The sequence below is a fragment of the Hermetia illucens genome, chromosome 3, assembly GCF_905115235.1.
Source record: "Hermetia illucens chromosome 3, iHerIll2.2.curated.20191125, whole genome shotgun sequence".
Lineage (NCBI taxonomy): Eukaryota > Metazoa > Arthropoda > Insecta > Diptera > Stratiomyidae > Hermetia > Hermetia illucens.
In genome coordinates, this window is record NC_051851.1 from 111,299,570 (window position 1) to 111,306,593 (window position 7,024).

Genomic DNA, 7,024 nt, shown 5'->3' on the forward strand with positions numbered 1-7,024 from the left:
TTGTTTTGAGGACGAGGCGCCGGAGATACATGGGCATTTCGCAACGATCCCTTCGCTTTTATTACTACTAGTTTGCTCGTTGCCAAATTGAAATTTTAACCGTCGCCAAGTGCACGATCCGACACGTTCATGCCTGCACCAGACATTTCTGGGTTGTTCCCAGTTATCAAAAACTGGGGGCTATTGCTACATCCAGGGGAGGGGGGCATATGTTTTGGGGAAGGATTAGGACTGGGGTGGAAGATTTTCGGAACCCAGGGCAGGATTTCCTTAATTCGTGGAAAGTTTCGGAATTCAGGAGGGTATTCACAAGGCGAGAGTTGGTGTGTTGAAGTTACAGGGAGCGGATTGTGGCGGCTTTTAAGGTGTCAAAGTGTGGCAAGAATCTGTTTCTGGGCCGAAGTGTTTTCTTTATTTTTATATCCTCGAGGATAAAATTGGGGAGTGTGATAAGGTTTCTATGACCAATGGTGCGCTGTGGGATAAGTTCGTCGCATGAACTTTGCATGAGCTGAGTGAGCTGGTCGACTGCTTGGTCGATTGCGGTGTTGGAGATTTGGTGGGAGGTTGGGAGCTCAATATTGCTTAGTTGCCTGCTTATGTGACGCTTGATGAATTTTCAGTTTGCTTTATTGAAATCCGGGACTGAGCGAGGAGGAGGGTTTTCGACCCTTCCTGGCAATTTGCAGTCGAAGATGACCCCGTCATGGTCACTGAGTCCAGGGGTGGTTTCTAGGAACGGGAAGGTGTTCAGATTTGGAATGATGGTGATTTTGGAGGTGGAGATGGAGGTGAGGAGGTGGTCCAGGTAGGAGTGGTAGTTGGAACGGAAGAAGGTTGGTAGTGCGTGGCTAAAGTGGGGTGAGGTGAGCCACCTGTAGAGTTGGTGACTATTGAATTTTAGTATAGCCATGAGGGGTGTTTAGCGTTTAAATGTCGGCGTATGGCAAGAGCCCAGGCTTTGGCTACTTCGCGGGGTTGAGTTGAGCACAAGAACAAAAAGTTAGATAGGTCAGAGTGATCAAAGGTTTGATGTGGGCAGTAGATCGCTGCAATGAATACCGTAGTAGATTCGGTTTTGTTAGAGGCGTAGAGGTGCATGGATTAGAATTTATCGGCAATTTTTTTTTTTGTTTTTTTTTTTTTTTTTTGGGGTAGGGTAGGTGAATGCATTTACGCACACAGTGTTGGACTCCCGATTCGGTACTTCGTCGGACTACCAACTAAACACCTCCCCATCGTAAGAGAGCTAGCCTGGAACCGTTTGTCACATTACTTCGAGCCAGCCCCCGAACTCTCCCGCCTTGCGGAGCCTTCAAATCAGGGAATTCCTTTCACCAACTGTCAGTTCAAGGAACCCCCTGCCATCCGGCTCCTCCACCGGTCGAGTTCTATCTTCTTAGCAACAAAAAGGGGCCGAACATAATGGGCAACACGGTTCCAGCTGTCAGCAGTCCTCAGCATCTCTTCCACAATGTTGTCTGGAGAGAGATCCCCTGTGTTTAAATAGAGCTGCTGACGAACCCCATCCCACCTTCCACAAGAAAAAAAAGTGTGGTGGGCATCGTCCGCAACTCCATTGCAAAACACACAATCCAGAGAACGCGCCTTTCGAATCTTGTGCAGGTAAGACTGAAAATTTCCATGTCCACTTAAAAATTGGGTAAGGAAATAGTCAGTCTCACCATGCTTCCGATTAAGCCACGCACCTAAGTTGCCGATGAGCCGCGCAGTCCATCTGCCTCTAGTTTCATTTTGCCAAGAGAGCTGCCACTCGTCTAGAGTGTGTTGCCGTTCTTCGCGAGCAACCACCTCCATGGGCTCATCTCCGTTGCGCTTGTATATGGCCTGACGCTCCCTAGCAAGAGGGCAACGGGGATAACTCCCGCGATCACCATCACGGCCGGTTCAGAGACTGTGCGGTACGCAGACGCCACCCGTAAAGCTCCCCGTCTCTGTACTTGCGCGAGGCGTCTATGATATACCTCCTTGTTAAGAGCGCCAGCCCATACCTCTGCGCCGTAGAGCAGGGCAGACTGCGTTGAGCTCATCAGGAGACGTCGCCTACTAGACGTAGGACCCCCAATGTTTGCCATTAGCCTACTTAACGCCGAAACTCCATCCGCAGCCTTGTTCGCTGCTGCTTGGATTTGCTAAGAAAAGCTCCTCTCTGAGTCAAGAGTCAACCCGAGGTACTTTACCGCTGATTTTGACTCGATTATCGACTCGCCGAACGATATGGGACGCAGGGTCGGAATTCTCTTCTTAGTCAGGATGACTACTTCGGTTTTTTCCAGTGCAAGATTGAAACCATGAGTAGTCATCCATCCGCTTACCCGTCGCATCAATATGCCGAGTCTGCTTTGGGCCTGTTCGACAGTGCGTCCAGCAACAGGCGCTGCGACATCATCTGCGTAGCCGACCAGGCGCGACTCCTCTGGCATGTCGAGTTTAAGCAGACTGGCATAGGTAGCGTTCCAGAGGTCCGGCCCTAGGATGGATACCTGTGCTACCCCCGACGTGACCTCCATCCACCTTTGACCCTCTAGTGTTTCATAGAGCAGGGAGCGGTTCCTCAGATAGTCCCTCAAAATCCGTAAGAGATAGTTCGGCACGTTAAAGGTATTGTCTAGTGTGGCTAGAATATCCTTCCATCTTACGGAATTGAAGGCGTTTCTGACGTCAAGCGTTACGAGGAGCACCACCCGTCGAGTTCGGCGGCTATGTGCCTCTGCTCGTCGAACGGCGTCCACAACCTGCATGACAGCATCAATTGTCGATCTCCCTGCCCTAAAACCAAACTGCCGGGGAGATAAATCTCCGGCAGCGCGTATCGCTTCAGCGAGTCTACTTCTGATGAGCTTTTCGAGCACTTTCTCAGCAGTATTAAGCATACATACAATTTATCGGCAATGAGAACAGCGGTTCCGCCAGCGATAGTGTAGCCAGACTGAAGCTGCTGGAAGCGATCTGTTCTGAACAGATTAAAATTTGGGAAGGATCGTTTGTAACCGTGAGGTTTATGCTCTTTAAGGAATAACTCGAATTCGTGTCGGTGCGTTCTACCGACAATTATTTAACTCAATAAATCTTACGTCCATTGCTGGAAGTTAGATAGTTCACCATCATCGAAAACATATTGAGCAGTTGTTGCATGTTGATGTTGTTCGCTAGGATCGCGGTGGGTCAGTAGATGGGAGTCGGTTGGATGCGTGTGGCATCTGCGATCGATTGGCGCACGAAAGAAGGAGTATTGATGGGGCGTGGTGCTTGTTTCGGGGCTGGTTGAGGGGTGCGTGTGCGTCTTTGCGCTTGGCGTTTGGAGACGACCAGTGTGAACGTCGGACAATTTCTGTAATTTACCGGGTGTTCGTTGGAGCCGCAGTTTACGCACTTGGGCTTCTCCTCTGCAGTTTTGGAACAAGCCGCTTGTGGATGTACTTGGCCGTATTTCACGCAGCGGTAGTCTAGATTACAATTAGGGGCAATGTGGCCGATCCTTTGGAAGTAATTGCCTGTTTCGGATTTCCTCGAAACGGACGATAGTTCTTTGGATGGTTCTGATTCTTTTTAATTGCTCCTCAGAGAAGATCGCATGGAAGGTGATGAGCCAGAAATCGAGCATACGGTTCTCGATTTTGGCTCGGGTGGTTTGATATGGCTTGATGGAGACGATATTGTGGACGCATCGGTTGTGCAGATCGACGATAATTTTTTGAGGCGCGAAGGTGCGGCCGAGGCATCGCATAATGAGGCTGGTCATTTTCTCGGAGGGGAGTGTGTAAGTGTAGAACTTGGTCTTACTTTCGACCAGAAGTTTCTTGGTAGAGTCAAATTCCTCTTTTGTTTTCACGAGGATTTGATGGGATTCCGGGTCTGATTTCCTAATCAAGAAATCATGAGGGAGTGATTTCTGTAGGGTGAATTTATGGGGGAATTCTACTAACATTGTTTGTCTTGATGGGCGCGGTCATGGTAGCTGCGTTGCTGCTGGATGAGGTGGTGTTGGAGTTGCCGGATCTCTGGTTGACTGCGCTTTTCTGGACGACAGTGGAAGGTGTTCTGGTTGGATTTGAATAAGCTGCTCATCATCCTGCTGCTTATCTATTGCTGCAGATCTCGAATGATTGTGTGGAGGGATTGCACATTTCCTTGCCCGCGGTGCTACCGTGTGACGAGATTGAGGCATCGGAGTGGATTCCGTATTCTGATTCGTCCTGGGATGGGACGGTGGACTCCAGTTTCATGCCATCTTTCGGGCCTTCGTTGGACGGGGCGCCGTAGGTCGGGCCTCCGCTTGTCTTGCGGCGTTTAGAGCCACTAGGCGCTTCGCTTATAGTCCGAGCTTAGCTTTTACCACTAAAAGATGATATGATGTCTGAAACGAAAAAATAAGAAATAATTAGTCGCTGTAATGTCAATCTTAGTCCAGCTTTTAGTCTGGGATTTTCCGTATTCTAGTTTAAGATTTCGTATGGGGTTTCGTGGTGACCGACTTGCTCCAGTATCTGGCTCGAACTGTACTGTGAACTATGATTACGATTGTGCTATGACCGCTTCAATATTTACCCATATAGTTGAGAGACTACGAAGTATTAGTTTCAATGTTGTAGTTGTAGTTTCAGAAATGGGACCCATAAATACAGCATTACGCAGAGAACGAGGTTAGACAATTAAGTAATGAGACGGATTTTATTGCCGCGTTTGTGGTAAACCTGCAATCTTTAAATTTCCTTCCCCTTCCCAGGCATCCTTCTCCCTTCCATGGATATATTCACCATTGCTCTACCTTGTTTAGTTCGCCTGCCGTGTCGTCACGAAACTGGAGAAACGAAATCTAGAGCAACGCGTAAAATTTTGTGCCAGATTTGGCTAAACAGCTTCGGAAACGTACACTAAAATTGTAAAAGTGCGTGGTGATAGTTCTCTTAGTCGTGCCCACGTGACATAAAGAGATAGTGGAAGCGTTCCAGAAATGTTGCGAAGAGTGGAAAACGCGCTGGAATCGCTGTACAGCTGCCCAACGGGACTACTTTGAAGGGGATGGCGGAGTTGTAGAATAATTTTTAAATATATGGTTTTTTTTTTAATCAGTCTCATTACCCAGTTGTCTAACCTCGTAGAGTGAACGAAGGTAAGATGAAAAAATGTTCTTATTCTTCGATGTACCGCACCTTATAAAATTATTACGAAATCATTTCATTGATTCTGGTTTAACTATAAAGGGTAAATTCGTAAATACTCAGCCAATAAAAAACGTTTTGGATTTAAAAACAGGTGATTTATCAATTTGCTATAAAATTACAGAAGAACATTCAAATTTGAAAGATGCTGGAAGACAAAAGTTAAGCTAGCCACTCAACTTTTTTCTCACTCACTTTCAAAAGCCATAAGGTGATGCATATCAGTAGGTTCTATTCATTTGGATTGTGCAATAGCAATGCAATGCAGTGAATTGTTGAAAATCACTAATGATTGTTTCGACGTTTTCAATTCGAAATACCTTGCAATCAATAGTAGAACAAGGATGGTATATGGATTGGCGCTTGAAGAGTAGGAATCTGCCATTGTAGCAATGAGTGATTTCATAAAGAATATGAAAATAAAACACTCGAAAAATTTGCTACCATTTCAGAGCGAAATTGTTAGCATTAACAATTGTCTTTCAAAATTGCAACAATATTCGAAAGAAAAATACCAAATCGCTTATATAATATAATCACAAATAGGTTAAAGCGGTTAAGGTTAAGGCGAATTGGAGCATTTCTTCACTTATATTCGATCAAAAGGCGGCCTTCATGATCATCTAACGGGATTGGAGTTAAGGTAACGACTAAGTTCAACCATCTTAGGTAATATATAGTTGTAGTTGGACAATATCGATAACGTGAATAACGTAACATCTTGTCAATTAAAAAATGCGGGTCTTCCTTATAAGATGAGTTCCACTTATCCACTTTTTATTTCTTGATAGGGCAATCGGATAATACCCGGCAGGTTACTGCGTACAGCAACTTAGAAGATACGGAAGGAAAATTCAGCGATATGTTTATCACGAACAAAATGTCAACTGATTTAGCGAAAAATGCTGAGCGGGATTGGTTTCCATTGAAGGAGAAATAAAAGATATACCCTTCGGCAAAATGACAGTAGATGCATTAGACAATTTGGCGGGGTTTATTATTAAAAAGTGCCGAATCGAAGGAGAAACAATGCAAATGGGTGCATATTCCTATGGCCTGAAGAAACCAAACCAGTAGTTTCTTGAATCCGTCTTCAAATGTAATATTCAAAAGGTTGGAGATAAAATTTTTAGTGACAAAAGTTGCATTTCCTGCGCTAAAATATTCCGTTGGCTGCTAACGTCAACGAGTTATTTTTTAAATGCCGCCCCTATTTTCGAATTAGGCACCTAATTTATTTGCTTCCAAACGGCCACTAAAAAAAAAATTATTATTAAATTATTTATTATAATAATTTTATATCCTGATGTTATTTTTATATACTTTATTGAAAATAAAGGTGATTGACTGATTTTATTATGAATGAATTTTGCAAATTTTTCTTTGAATTTCTGAAAGTGAGGTGTTCTGTTGCTCGTAATTGAATGCAACATTCGATTTACTAACAATAAACTTTAGTGATGACTTCATTTTTGGTTGCAGTATTAAGAAATCTGTGACCTTCTTACCAAATTGGAATTTCGAAATCGAATATATCTGAGACTTTTCTACCGATTTTCATAAGTATGGACTTTATTCATAAATAGAGATGTTACCTACGAATCTTAGTTCATAACATTCCTTCAGCAATAATAGTTCCACAAATACAAGATGTTCATTAAATTTTACAATACATTATATCCGCCCAAGTGACGTCATCAGCAATTTGACGCTTCGCATTGATATTACCTTGTCTAGTCTATGTACACTGCCTACTACCTAAAAGCTGACAAAGGCAACGCACTGTTGTTGTTATTGTTGTAGGTTTTAGTTGTCCCACGACGTCCCGGCAGGCTAACAGA

The 7,024-nt window shown here is 44.4% G+C and overlaps 1 long non-coding RNA gene across 3 annotated transcripts; it reads left to right on the forward strand.

The window, feature by feature from the left end:
* The first annotated feature begins 4,924 nt into the window (after window positions 1–4,924).
* LOC119652740 lies at window positions 4,925–6,430 on the forward strand. Of its 3 annotated transcripts, none has more exons than XR_005249589.1 (3): window positions 4,925–5,277; window positions 5,730–5,852; window positions 5,975–6,430. It is a non-coding gene; the product is annotated as an uncharacterized LOC119652740 (long non-coding RNA). The 3 variants fall into 3 exon arrangements; XR_005249588.1 differs by having other exon boundaries at window positions 5,730–5,826; XR_005249590.1 differs by having other exon boundaries at window positions 4,925–5,134; window positions 5,730–5,826.
* Window positions 6,431–7,024: the final 594 nt, after the last annotated feature.